The sequence below is a fragment of the Notamacropus eugenii genome, chromosome 5 (genome assembly GCF_028372415.1).
Source record: "Notamacropus eugenii isolate mMacEug1 chromosome 5, mMacEug1.pri_v2, whole genome shotgun sequence".
NCBI classification, from domain to species: Eukaryota; Metazoa; Chordata; class Mammalia; order Diprotodontia; family Macropodidae; genus Notamacropus; species Notamacropus eugenii.
In genome coordinates this window covers 56,882,823-56,897,849 of record NC_092876.1, presented here as the reverse complement: position 1 = coordinate 56,897,849, position 15,027 = coordinate 56,882,823, and the positions used below count along the sequence as shown (strand labels likewise).

Sequence of the window (15,027 nt, the reverse complement as noted above, 5' to 3'; positions counted from 1 at the left end):
CGCCTAGCCCAGGGCCTAGTAATCATGGAACCAGTCCATAAGCATTTATAAAGAGCCTACTGTGTGCCTGCTCAGGCCTGTGAGAGCCACTGGGAATCCAAAAACAAAAATGAGAAGGCATTTAATAAATAATCATTGAGAGAAAAATAAAAGGGGAGAGGGAAGAGAGGACACAGCCTGGACAGTCTGGCCCTTGGTGCTCACGTGAAGTCATGCTTTCTCAATCTCAGGCTGGGAAAAGTCTCTGAGGCCAACTCCTCCAGCCCTGGCACTTGGTCAAATATTCCCAGCCAGTGCTCAGCCAGCTTTCACAGAAGCCCCTAGGAAGGGGTAGGGAAGCCCAGGACAGAATCTCCCCAACTTTCTCTGTCAGGTATCCTCCAACTGTTTATGTCCCCCTCCTGCTCCCCAAATGATTTTTAATTCACTATGTACATATTTTATATTTTTATTACATTTATATATATTTATGTTTACCAGAAATAGACCATAAGCCCCTTGAGGGCAAGGATTGTTTGGGGTTTTTGTCTTTGTACCTCCGGTGCCTGGAACATAGTAGGCACTTAATAAATGCTTGAATGAATGAATGGTAAATTCTTACCCTTCCTTTGAAGCTCAGCTAAAATGCTGCCATCCCCAGAAAGCCTGCTCTGTCTCATATTTCCAAGGGCACTTCATTTGTGCCCTTCTGATGTACTTACTTTTCATTATTATATTTTACAGTTGTCTGTGTTTCTGCCCAGTTCCCTTACTAGCTTGTGAGCCCCAGGAAGAGAACAGTCTCTTATCCCAGCTTTGTAATCTCCCTCAGTGATCTCCATCCAGCTTCTTCCATGAGGCTTTCAGCAAAATAAATGTTTTTGAAATGAAATAAAATTGCATTAAATGAAATGAGCAGTTGTCTGCTGTCCGAGAGTCGCAGATCCTAACTGATGTGTCTGCCAGTCCTTACCAATACATCTGTGACTTTATGTGAGCCTCAACTTCCTTCTCTATATAAAATGGGGGGATGGGGAGAGAAGGAACCCAGATCACCTCTGAGGTGCCTTTTACAGCTATCTACCAGCATCCTCTAAAACCTGCTTCTGGGTTCAAGGGCAGAGGCAGAAGCAGGAACCTGAGAGTCCTCAAAGGGAAATGGAACAGAAAGACTGAAAGGAGGGAGAGTGGTCAGTGCTAAGTCCATAGACACAGCCAGCAATGGAAGAGGAAATGGGCCCCCCAAAAGAAATGAAGCCATTGCAAGAGGGATAGGGAGCAGGCATGGCCCCTTGCTGCTGCAGGAGAACAAGTAACCTCTCCCTGAGTTTCACCCTTTTACCCCTGGCTTCCCAGGCATCCTGGGCTCTGGCTGCTCTCAGAGGGAATCCAGGGCTTCCGCCCTCCCAGAGCCCCCAGTTTCATTGAGTATCCATAGAAAAGGAGCACATGGTGCCTACCAGGACCATGGTGCCTACTAAGTCCAATTCACCACTGTCTCTTAATGTTGATTAATCGATCGATTGGAGGAAATGCTGCCCAGACAGGACCCTGCAGCATCCAGCAAGAGCCCAAGACCCCAGTGAGGAGGTAGCAAGAGTTTCCTGTAGGATAAGGGTAGTTCCCAAAAGCCACTAGTGGGAGAACCAATCCTTAGGATCATGGGATTCACAACAGGAAGAGATATTCCAGGCCATCCATCCATAGTCATTTTTTATTGGTTTTTTGTTTGTTTATTTTCCTACAAATGAAGAAACTGAAATCCAGAGAAGATTTGAGTGATTTCCCCAAGGTCACACAGTAAGTAACAGCGCTGGGACTCAGAACCAGGTCCTCTGACTCCAGGGTTACCGCTCTGTCAACAATACCATGAAGAACGTCAGGCAAGAACATCAAACATTATGAGGAGAAGGGGAACAGGGGAAAAAGGGGGAGGAAGAAGGAGGAAGAGGGGGAAAAGAAAGAGAAGAATCTCTCCCCTGCTCTCACCACAGATCTGTCTCCAGAGTTACAAAAGAGCAGTCTTCCAATCACAAAAGGAGGATGCCAGGATGATATTAGATGTGTATGTTGGTCCTTCATTGCCAAAGAAGACCATGCCATCAGAGAAATAATGATATGACTTGCACTTGACTTTGTTTTGGGTGAGGGAGGGCTGTGCAGGTCACCAGCCTCACTTCTCCTCCAGAGCCATCAGAATCCAGTGACCAGATATTCATCAGGATGACTGGAGATGACCCAGGATGAGGCAGGGTTAAGTGACTTGCCCAAGGTCACACAGCTAGTGAGTATAAAGTATCTGAGTTGAGATTTGAACTCAGGTCTTCCTGACTCCTGCACTGGTGCTCTATCCACTGCACCACTATGTGGTAGAAATATAAAGATGAAGAATGAAAGGATTGTTGTCCTAGGGGGTTTACATTCTACTGGCTAGAGGCCAGCTCCTTCCAGAGCAAGTGAATCTCTTGGTCTGTCAGACTCCTCCCCAAAAGGTCACCTTGCCCTCTTGTGCTGGGTGCAGAGTCCCCATTGGGAAAGCCCTCCTCTTAGGAGACAATTCAATTCAACAAACAATTAAGTGTCTACTGTACGCAAGGCACTGCCTAACTTGAGTATCTTAACCTGTGGGATCTTTAAACTAGTTAGATTTTTAAGAATATATTTTGATAAAACTGCACTTCAATATAATCCAAATTGATCAGAAATATCACTCTCCTCCCTTCCCCCACCCCAACTCTAATGGGCCCCCCCCCAAGCTGGGCCCTGGAGCAGTGCCCCCCACTGCAGCCTTCCCCCACAGCCCCACTTTTCTTTCATCTCCACTCCCGATGTACTTTTATTTTATTCATTTAAAAATACTATTCTCAAAAGAGATCTATAGTCTATACCAGACTGCACCAAAGGGGTCCAGGACACACAAAAGGGTTATGGACTTCCTTGCCTTAGAGAATGAAGAGAGGCAATTAAAAAAAAGCTAGAAAGGGAGGTTACAGCCATAAAGGTCAAGCTGGGAAATGTCTTTTTGACCCTAGAGGTAAATATGAATTTTGAGCAAAAGAGTGAAATGGTCAGATCTGTGTTTCGGGAATATCCGTTTGAAGGTTGGGTAAAGGATGAACCGGAGACTGGAGAAATTAGAGGCAAAGAGACCAATCAAGAGGCTGCTTCAGCATAATGAACTCAACTTCAAAGGAGATAGGAGAAGGCACCTCTCCCTTCTTGGCAGAGGTGGAGGACAACGGGTGCACAACGTTACATGTGATACTGGACTTGGTTGATGTGTTGGCTACTTTTTCTGAACTGATTTTTTTTTTCCCTTTTAAAAAATTCTTTGTTGTATTGAGATGGCTCCCTGGAAGGGATGGGAGGACTATTTTGGAAAATTTTAATTCAAGGCTTTTCCTCATTGTAGTTGTTCTCTCTAGTTTATCCAGGGCTTCTCTAAATGTTTACTGAATGGATATCTGACCAAACAGTCTGAAGAGGAGGACGATACCACCTCCAGCAAATTTCTTCCCCTTCCCCTGCCTCTAACCTCCTGCCCAGAAGGAAATCAACAAAATGGCTTCAAACCAGGTTGGAATTTCAACGGTAAAAACTAAGGGGTTCATAGGAGATGGGGGTGGTGGAGACAGGAGGGGGCAGATCTTTGCCACCAGAAACCCAGGCAACAAGCTCTTTATAGACGAAGAATGTTCTCCTTTTCAGGGGCAGGATGAAGCTCTGGCTGCTGGGATTGGAGGATGGCCTGGATTTGATTCCCTCCACGCTCCTCCCTTCCCCAGCTAGAGGCTGAGCCTCCGCCCAGGCAGGACCTCTGAGCAGCCCCCTCCCCAGTCACTCTCCCCCATAGCTCCATTCCTCTTTCATCTCTACTCCAGGTCCTGCCTTCCTGGGTGCTTTGGCACCAGACTCTCACAAACATCTGTTGAGTTCGACTTCAGTGACTGCAGGTGGGATTGTGTGAAGGGCCTTGAATGCCAACTATTGGTCTCTGAGCTTTGACCCTGATGGCCATAGGGACCACTGAAGATATCCAAACAAAGGCAGGAGAAGCAACTCAAGCTATGTGTAAGAAAGATGATTGTGTTAGCATATAAATTAAAGGGGAGAAAAAAATGAGCTAGAAAGACCTGGAATAGACAAGGGAAATTGAAGGGATGGGAAAATGGAGAGTCCTAAATGGAAGACAGACCCTGCTGGGATGCAGAGAGGGGATGGTCAGCCTTAGGAAATGCCCCTCAGCCTGTTAACAAAGGTGCCTCTATTCCCAGACCATATGGCTCCCCCCTCCCACACGGCCCTCATTCATCTCGGAAAGCCTTATTGGATTGGTCCTAGCCCACTCCCAGGGGGAGGGAGGCCTGGGAGCCTCCCCCAGCAGCCAGGCCCTCTCCAAGGCTGGCCTGAATGGTTGCCACAGTAACCAAGGGCTGTGCGTATGTAAGGGTCCCAATAATGAGGAAGGGAAGGGAGGCCTCTGGGAGAAAAGGCTCTGTCGCCCTCAGCGTCCATCCCTGCCCTGACCCCTCCCCCACACTGAGTCCCTTCCCCTCCCCCTTCAAGTCCTCGGGCTTCTTTAGCTCCCCAGGATTAACCCCTTTGTGGCTGCCAAGCCAGACACCAACGGGAGGAGAAACCAGAGCTGGAGAGAGAAGTCAGACTCAGTGCAGACTGAGACATTTTCTGAACAGGAAGAATGCAGGAATTCGTCTTGCTTCACTATTCATATTTGTTACAAAGTGTTTTTCTTTCTTTTTCAATGCTGGGGGGCCGAAAAGGAAGGATTTTTGCTCATTGAAAAAATAACTTTAAAAAATGTCTGTTAAAAAATTTTTTTTTAAATGAATAAGAGGCTGGATGAGTTAGATGCAACCTCACAAATAATGGCCCTGACAGCCATGAGCCTGCCCTGCCCTGGGCCTGCAGAGGGGACGCAGGAGGCCAAAATCTGACCGGATCATGGGCCAGCGTCCATACGACAGCCATGAGCCTGTCCTACCCTGGACCTGCAGAGGGGACGCAGGAGGCCAAAATCTGACCGGATCATGGGCCAGCGTCCATACGACAGCCATGAGCCTGTCCTACCCTGGACCTGCAGAGGGGACGCAGGAGGCCAAAATCTGACCGGATCATGGGCCAGCATCCATACGACAGCCATGAGCCTGTCCTGCCCTGGGCCTGCGGAGGGGACACAGGAGACCAAAATCTGACCGGATCATGGGCCAGTGTCCATACGACAGCCATGAGCCTGTTCTGCCCTGGGCCTGCAGAGGGGACGCAGGAGGCCAAAATCTGACCGGATCATGGGCCAGCGTCCATACGACAGCCATGAGCCTGCGCTGCCCTGGGCCTGGAGAGGGGACGCAGGAGACCAAAATCTGACCGGATCATGGGCCAGCATCTATACGACAGCCATGAGCCTGTCCTGCCCTGGGCCTGCGGAGGGGACGCAGGAGACCAAAATCTGACCGGATCATGGGCCAGCATCTATACGACAGTCACTAGACTTGGAAGGAGGAGGGAAACTCTGGAAGCACTGGTACCACTGCTGGGCAAAGGTGGAGCCTAAGCACCAGGATGCACCATTCCATGGTCCAGCACCCACCAGGGAACAGGAGGTGATAGAGTAGCCAGAGTGTGGTACTGGAGACAGGCCTCTCCCCAGAACTAAAAACTAGAGAATATCAAAGTGGAAAGAGAATATAAAACACAGACTGTCTGAGCCTCAGAATAAAGGAACCTCAAAATAAAGAAATGTCAGAGCTGGCAGGGTCCTTAGGACAGAGAATGTCAGCCCTTAGATCACAGGATGTCAGAGTTGGGAGGGCCCTTAGAACACAGGATGTCAAAGCTGGGAGGGCCCTTAATACACAGGATGTCAAAGCTAGAAGGGCCTTAGAACACAAAATGTCAGAGCTGGGAGGGCCTTAGAACACAGGATGTCACAGATGGAAGGAGCCTTAGAGACTATATTGCAAACCCTTTCATTTTTTAGAAAAGGAAACAGTCAGAAAGAAGTGAACTGCCTAAGGTCATATGGCTAATTAGTGGAAAGGGCAGGATTCTTTGACTGCTTAGGGATTTTCCTACTCCATTCACTTATCATTTTCTCTCTCCCTCTTCATTCTCTTTCTTTCACTTACTAAACAAATATTTCCCAACCACTACCAAATACTCCATGCCGCAGTGAAATCCAAAAGGGAAATACCACCCAGCCAACTGCCTTTAAAGAGATTGCAATCTAGCCAGAGAGGCAAGACAGGTATGCAAATATATATGATGCAAATTAGATGATGATGGGTGAGGAGAAGTACTATGAGATCACGGAGAGATCGCTACGAGATCACTATAAGATCCCTGAGAAATCAGATCCTGAGGGACACAGGATCACTGAAGCCTTGCCAAAAGAGGCATAATTTGAGCTAGGCCTTAAAGGATCATCAGAATGTCAACATTCTAAAGCTGAAGGGAAGAACATTTTTGGGTAGAGAATTGCAACCCAAGATGGTGTTCACTTTTTTGGCGGCCCTAGTTAAGCAACCTGACAACTAGATGGCACCACAGTACATACCTCTACTCAGGAAAAGTCATCTTCATGAGTTCAAATCCAGCCTCAGACACTTACTACTATGTGACGCTGGGCAAGTCATGCAACCCTGTTTGCCTCAGTTTCTTCATCTGTAAAAGGAGCTAAAAAAGAAAATGGCAAACCACTCTAGTATCTCTGCCAAGAAAATCTCAAAGAGTTGGACACAACTGAAAGACGACTAAACAACTAGTTAAGGGACCAGTACACACACACAGAGGTGGGAAACCTTAGAACCCAGGATCAAAGGATTTAGCAGTAGATCAGACTTTCGAAATTTTTTTTTTTAAATTATTTTTCAAAAAGAAATTTAAACCAAAAAAACCCTTCATGTTTATATAACCCACAGAATTTGACCAGAGTCATAGGGGAAGGCAGTGAGTAACACAGGGAGGCTTTGAACTCGGAGACTCTGACGCCAAATGCAGTACCCTTTACCCTAGACCACGCTGCCCAACGTCTGGGACACCATAGGTTGTATCTCAAGCCCCTTCCTCTAGTCCATGCGTTTTCAGCCTTTTCATGTCATGGCCCCTTTGGCAGTCCTATCAAACCTATGGGGGCCCCTTCTCAGAATATTTCTAACTAAAGATACAGGATTACAAAGGAAATCAATTATATTGAAATATAATGATCAAAATATTTTTTAAAAATGATATCACAAACACTAAGCTAAGAACCCTTGCTACCTTTCTAATGTATTCTTTTCTTCCTTTTCCTTTCTTCCCCTACTGATGTCTCTAGGCTGTTCCTTCCTCTATAAGTTCCATAGCAGATAAAGTGCTGGACTTGGAAGTCAAGAAGACCCAAATTAAAATCCTGCCAAAGGTATTTACTAGCTCTGTGACCTTGGGCAACTAACTTAACTCTCCCCCTCAGTTTCCTTGTCTGTAAAATGGGGATAATACTGGTATAGAACACTCAGGGTTGAGATACCATGTGTAAGATGATTTGGAAAGTTACTAAATGCTATAGAAATGTTAGCTATAATGATTACTGCCACAATAATAATCTAATTGCTATTAAAATAATAATATAAATTGTAAATGGGAGCCAGCTCTAGAGCCATCTCTACCTAAGCAGGGATGGGGAAGCTGCAGCCTTGAGGCCACATGTGGTCTTCTAGGTCCTTGGGTGCAGCCCTTTGACTGAGTTTTACGGAACAAAACAAATTATTAACGATCACCAATAGATGACAGAAGACTTTACCCATGCTCATTCCTCTCCTCATTGCATGGATGAGGAGAAAGAGCACCCCACTCATCCTGCCCAGAGTCAGCCCACAACCAAAACCACTGAAGGAACAGTGAAACGCAGTGCCCCAAGCTCCTCATTGCACAACACCCACTCCTCGGACTTCAGTCAGCCCCCTCAGCTTTCCCAGCCCAAAACAGAAACAAGCAGCCATGACAGGACACTCCGCAACCCAAGGCAGGGCCATTCTACATACGTTTTCTATGATTCACAAGCTGATTACACAGGGAAGGATTAACCAATTCATCTAAAGAAAACAGCTGCCCCCTATTCCACCTCTTTCAATCCCTCCCCATAAGCACAAGATGAGTTTAGTGAGTTGGTACAACACCGTGGTCAAAACAATGAATTCAACCCTGGTGTGGGCCAGACTCATGGAAGGCCAGAGATAAGAGGGCCCTTACCCCATAAAACAGTCTACCAGCACCATGCCAGGAAACTGAATCACTTCCATTTGAATTGTCTTAGCAAGATTCTGCAGTTCACCTGGCAAGATAAGGTACCAGTCACTGAGGTCCTTTCTTAGCTATGCCACCAGGCATTTAAATTCTACCAGAGAGTGCAACTCCATTGGACTAGCCACGTTGTTTAAAGGCCAAACACATGTTTGCCTAAAAGACTATATTATGGAGAACTCACACAGGACAAGTGCTCACATGTGGTCAAAAGTTATCCAAGGACATTCTCAAGATCTCTGAAGAACTTTGGAATTGATTGTATGACATGGAAGACTCAGGAGCACCCAGCACGGTGTGACTGCATCAAAGAAGGTGCTGTACTCTATGAGCAAAGCAGAATTGCAGTAGCTCAAAAGAAATGTGAGATGCACAAATTTAGAGACATCTCCACTCCAAATGTTCACATGGACTATTTGTGACCAACCTGCGGTAGAGCCTTCTGAGCTTGCACTGGTCTGATCAGCCACAGTCGGACGTGCTGCAACTTGACTCCAACATAGTGATGTCACTTTTAGTCTTCTTTGATCACAAAGGACAACAATTAACACTATAAAAATTTTAGAGCTGGGAGGGCCCTTAGAACACAGCATGTCAGAGCTGTGAGGGCCCTTAGAACACAGAATGTCAGAGCTGGGAGGGCCCTTAGAACACAGGATGTCAGAGCTGGGAGGGGCCTTAGAACACAGGATGTCAGAGCTGGGAGGGCTCTTAGAACACAGGATGTCAGAGCTGGGAGGTCCCTTAGAACATAGGATGTCAGAGCTGGGGGAGCCCTAGAACATAGGATGTCAGAGAGGAGAGAGGGGCCTTAGAACAGAGAATATCAGAGCTGAGAGAGCCCTTAGAACATAGGATATTAGAGCTGGGAGGTTTCTTAGAACAGACAATGTCAGAGTTCTCAGAACGAAGAATGTTCAGGCTAGGGGGGGACCTTAAACAGAAAATATTTAGCTGGAAAAGGATGTTTCATCAGTATGATGAACTCCTGTGGTTGAAATTGTCTACTAATAATGCAGGCCAGCAAATGTCTTTAAGCTAAGGCCTTGCAGAGCTAGCTGCCTTTGGCTCTGAGAGATCTAAATAAACTCACCCAAAGTCACAAAGCATCAGCTATGAAATTTAAACCCAGGTCTTCCTGACTCTAAGGGGGGGGCCTCTATCCACCACACCACACTGCCTTTGAACATAAAAAGGTCAGCACTTGGAAGATAGCTCAGTTTTCAGTGGAACCTGAGTCTCAGGTGACGGGAACAGGCTGGTTAGCTTTGCTCTGGCCCAGGCCTGTGCGTCATTTTCATAGGAGAAGGACAAAGCATTATTCTCCACATAGACAGCAGAGTTGAGGCCAAGCAGGGAGAGCAGGTGACACTCATCCTCATCCTCATCCTCAGGATAGGGCAGGACGGAGTCCTTGGGAGCTGGGCCCCTGAGCCTCCAGCTCTTAGGAACAGAAGAGTGAGCTGGCTCTGCCTACAGAACTGTCCCTAAACAGTCACCACCACAATACACCAGAACAATTCCCAAAATTGAGCTTGAGGAGATTTGGGCCCAACGCCAGGGAGTGAGTGGAAAGGAGGGAGGCCTGCTACTAGTTTCCAAAGAGCTACTCCAAAAAAGACCCAATTCCTCTTCTAGAGTATCAGAAGCATGATGTGAGAGATAGCCTAGAAGGGCAGAACCAGAACTGCCACTCCACAGGCACCGGAGAACCCAAGCAGAAGGTCTTCATACCATGGCCTGGCCCATCTGGACAGGTGTCAGAGGAGCCAGCTATTTTTAACTTTTCAGAGGAGGAGGCTAGCCAGCTGGGGCAGGAGGGGCCCGAATTCTTCCAAGCCCTGAAGGGTGTCCGCTCTCGGCCTCCCACATCCTTTGGTCTTACATTCCATCTCCCACAGGTCACACCCTCCTCAATCTAAGCCTCTCTGAAGGAAGGGAGAGGAAGATGAACAGGGGGTTAGCTGGAATGGAGAGAACCCCAGAGAGGGTGTTGGAAGGTACTCTGATACCAACAGATCATAGACAAACTTCTCCACTTAGCATTGAGAATCCTTCCAAATCTGGTTCAAGCCCATCCTTGCAGGCATATTGCGCTTCACTCCCCCATGATCCAGCCAAACCACTCTATCTGCTGTTTCCACAGAGGAGAGGCCATCTACTATCACTACATCTTGGCTATGCCTGAGGAGGACTCCTTCCTCACCTTTGAGTCATGGAATCCCCAGGCACCTTCAGAGCTCAGATGAAGGCCTCCTCTAGAAGAGGGGGCCTAAGCTGATCCTTAACTCCCAACTCTGGTGTCCTCCCCTTACCACCTATATAGACATAACTTTATAGAGGAGGAGAGTGAGGTTCTGAAGTTAAGGATCCAGGGTCACACAGCTGGGAAGCCTCCTAGCTTGGCCTCCTCAGAACCAAACCACATTAAAAAAGTTTTGGGGGATGCTTCCCATTCCTGTCCTCTATCCCCACATTCTGAAGAAAGGACACAAAGCCTTCTTGGGATGACTGGACAAAGGGAGGGCTGACCAGCCCAGCAGATGGGTCATAGACTCACCCCAAAATGGAGAAGCTTGTTAAAATAATTTGAAAGCATCACTATAAGACTCCAAGGGACTTAAGCCATCACATCAGCCCAGCATCCACGGAATCACACCCATCAACTCTCAAATCCACTGTTGAACTGGAAGATGAGGAATCCAGAAAAGGGATCTTTTCCAGGGAGGGAGATGAAGCAAAAGTAAGGAAGGCTCTTGACAGAGTTGAAAGGAAGTACACTTATCACACGGGCCAATTTCCAGGGCCCAGAAGGCATTCCATTATCCCAGCTTCCACAAAGAGGAAATGGCCTGAAGGCAGTGGGGAGTCCTGGCCCCTTTACCAAGATGGCACTAGATGCATTTAATGTCATAGCTAGCAATGGTGCATTTGCTTCCCCTCCAGGGCTATAAGCAACCTGAGGGCAGGGGCCATGTCTTTGTTAAACTTGGACCCTGTCCCAGGGCTGAAAGTAGTGTTGTGCACACAGTAAGTAGGAGCTGTATAGATGGTGGAAAGAGCACAAACGCTGGGGTCAGCTGTGCCTGTGAGCAGATGACAACCCTCTGCACCTCAGTTTCATATTTCTTTCTACTTGTATTTGCCTTCCCAGGGTTTATTTAGCACAATGCCTGGCTCGTAGAGGAAGTGAAGGAAATAAGCATTTATTAAATGCCTAACATGGATCATCGAACAGAAAGTCAGGCCTGGAGTCAGGGAGACTCATCTTTCCAAGTTCAAATCCAGCCTCAGACATGTAGTAGCACAGTGACCCTGGGCAAGTCACTTAGCCCTGTTGCCTCAGTTTCTTCATCTGCAAAATGAGCTAGAGAAGGAAACGGCAAAGTATAACATGAAGGGATTGTACTAGATGATCTTTAAAAGCCCTTCCAGTTCTGACATTTCTTGTTCCAAGGCAGCATCCAGCTCTCCTAATCCAAAGTATAGCTGCCAATCACTAGGCTGGAAGGACTCTAACTGGAATGAATGAATGATGAATGAACGAAAAACTATTCCTAGAGAGTATATAAAAGATCAGTAAATTTCCCTTTGACTTATATAACTTAATATATTCTGTTCAACCCAGGAACCACCAACCTCTTCAATCATGGACCAACAAATGACCCACCAGCAACCAAGCAAGAAAACCTCAGAACACTTCAAACCTCCCTTGTCAATCACAATCACAGCCAACCTCCCTGACCTGGTGGAGGAGACAGCAGCAGACTGGGAAAGCAGAACCCTGGCTTTCACCCTCTTCCCCGTGGGATGTACAGGAATGTACTACAGTACATATTTATTCAAATTAATAATTACTAAATAATAACTCACATTTCTGCATCACTTTATACTTGACAAATCAACCAACCAAATTTTGAAGTAATGGTAACAATAATAATAAATAATAATAAAAATAAATATATTTATATGTAAATATAATTTCATTTTATCCTCACAACAACCCTGAGAAGTAGGTGCTTTTACGATCCCCATTTTTAGATGAGAAAACTAAGACGGTGACTTACATGCATCAAGGAAGTGTCTAAGGCTGGACTTGAACACAGGACTTTCAGACTCCAGGTCAGTGCCCTATCCACTGTATAACCTAGATACCTAAAGATAGTGGATAGTCTAAAGGGGATTTTTTTGATCCTTTTTAAAAATTGTTTGAATCTGGACCCATAAATTTCATCAGTCTACTGAATTCCCTCCACCAATCAACACCTGCTCTTTTAGTTTTGGAGAATTTCCTGGGGCACTAAGAGGTTAAATGACACAGCCAGAGTCACACAGCCAGGAGGTGTCTGAGGTAATCCTTGAACCCAGGCCCTCTGGACTCTGTGGCCTAGCTTTCTGTCTACAACGGAATCAGTCTCTCAGCTCTAAAGTAGCATTCCATCTTTGGCAAATGACAAATTGGAGACCTGGCTGACCTGGCACTGGTCACAAAGTTTATAAATGTCAGATCTTGAATGCCTAAATCTGAGCATTTTTGAGTAGTGTTCTTAACCTGGAGACCACAACTTTTAAATGTTAAAATGAACATTAATATCAGATAAATAAGAAAATTAAACTAAATATTAACTATACAACAACATTAAAACATAATAAATTAAAATAGAATTTGTTTCCTTTGTAATCCTATATAATTTCTTTTATGCATTTAGAAAAACCTTTCTGAGAAAGTTTCTATTGGCTGTCAAAGGAATCCAGGACACCAAAAATGTTAGGAATTCCTGATCTCCTCCAAATCCCTCCTCATACAGATGATAAATAGTCAGGATCATGAAGATTTCAGTGACTTGCTCATAATCACACGGCTAATTAGCAGCAGAGTCTGGCTCCAAACCAAAGTCCTCTGACTCTGAGGCCATATTTTTTCTGCTACACAAAGGGTGGAGAATCTGCAGCCTCGAGGCCCTATGTGGCCCTCTAGGTCCTCAAGTGTGGCCCTTTGACTGAATCCAAACTTCATAGAACAAAGGCCCTCAATAAAAGGATTTGTTCTGTAGAACTTGGACTCGGTCAAAGCGTTGCACCCGAGGACCTAGAAGGCCACATGGGGCCTCGAGGCTGAAGGTTCCCCATCCCTATCAGCTACATCAAGCTGCCTTCAATGTTCTGGAAAGTTTTGTTGTGGCACACACGTTCAGAAGCTGAAGGTGAAACAAGGAAGTGGGTGATATCAGTCACGCATGTGACAGGTGAATGGATTCTTGCTACTCTACTGACTGGGTTTTGGTGCATTTAAGTCAATCAGCATTTCAGTCCATCTTGGACAATTTGGTCACTCTGCTAGCAGAACCCGTCCTAGAGTGGCCAACCATAAGGGGACACCCGATCAAGAGATCGGCTTCCATCCTTGACACTGGTCAAAAATCTAACATTCTTTTCACTTCACCTAGTCCCACACCCCCAACTCAAATCTAAGAGCTAGGACTGAGTCAGAAGCAAAAGTCTAGAGCCAGAGAGGTCACTAGAAGGAAGTTTGTTTTTTAAATGACTTGCCTTACTAGTTTTCTGTCAATACCATCTCTGATGGCAGTGCCAGCTGGGACAACTTCCAGTCTAGATCTTAGGGTTGAGAGCTAAGAGGCATTAGAGATCACTTCATCCAACCCCCTTATTTTACAGAGGCAGGAAAAAGAGGTTTAGGCAAAAGTGCCTTGCCCAATGTCATGTGAAGTCAGGATTCAAACCCAGGTCCCATGACTACAAATTCAGGGTTCTTTCTCTTACCCCACTTTCTCACCGATCATTGTCATGAACAAAACAACCCATGCTCTCCCCTTTCATGCAGTATCTCAGACAGGGTAATGCCATTCCTGGGGCAAATGTAAGAAGAAGTAGGTTAATGACAAAAGGCAACATCTATATAGAGCTTTAACATTTCCAAAGCACTTTACAAATAACATTCTATTCTCATAATAACCCTGGGAGGTAAGGTAATATTATTATCATTTTTACAGAAAGGGAAACCAAGGCAAACAGAGGTTTCTTTTTGTTTTTAAAGCAATTTGCCCAGCCAGTGAATGTCTGAGGCTAGATTTGAACTCAGGTCTTCCTGACTCCAAGTCCAGCACTGTTCACCATGCAGACTTGGTTGGATTCAAAAACTGGCTCTGATATTTAATAGCTGTGTGACCATGGGCAAATTATTTTACCTCCTTAAGCCTCAGCTTATTTTTCTTTAAAATGGGAATAATACTACCACCACAAGGTGAGTTGTGGTGACAGTCAATTGTATGTTAAAAAAAAATAACTTGGCAACTTTAACACACTAAATACCAGCTTTTTTTTTTTTTTCAACCAAACCTATGATTTCATTTCTGGAGGTAGCTCCAGCACATACTTTCTCCACAGCTGAGAGACCTTTATGGGGACACGGAGGTGTTAAGGGAAACAAAGCGAGCCACGGAAAAGGCCTAGAGCACTGGTCTACTGATTATCAACATCCTTACCAAAGGCTTCAACAGCTGGATCAAAGGAGGGTGTTCTTTGGCCTCCCCTTCCCAGACCCTCCATGAGTCAGCCAGTCCAAGGGTCGACAATTAAAATCATGCACAAATATGGTCATAGAGTCATAGATATTCAGGGATGGGAGCAACCTTGGAGTCTACATCCTTCATGTATAAGGCCTGGAGAAATTCACTTCCCAGCTTAAAGTCACATATGGTTGAGCTGGAATTTAAACATGGATATTCTGAC

General features: G+C 45.8%; 1 protein-coding gene across 9 annotated transcripts in view; it reads right to left on the bottom strand.

Annotated features, from left to right (window-relative positions):
- Window positions 1-15,027, bottom strand: part of ARHGEF10L (Rho guanine nucleotide exchange factor 10 like) — a 250,377-nt gene that overhangs the window by 182,078 nt on the left and 53,272 nt on the right. The window contains exon 1 of one of the 9 annotated variants that reach the window (XM_072609075.1): window positions 6,554-6,574. The exons of the other annotated variants lie outside the window; for them this stretch is intronic. The gene's annotated coding sequence lies outside the window, so the exon portion shown is untranslated. Of the gene's footprint in view, window positions 1-6,553; window positions 6,575-15,027 lie in introns of those variants that run through there. 9 annotated transcript variants of the gene reach the window in all.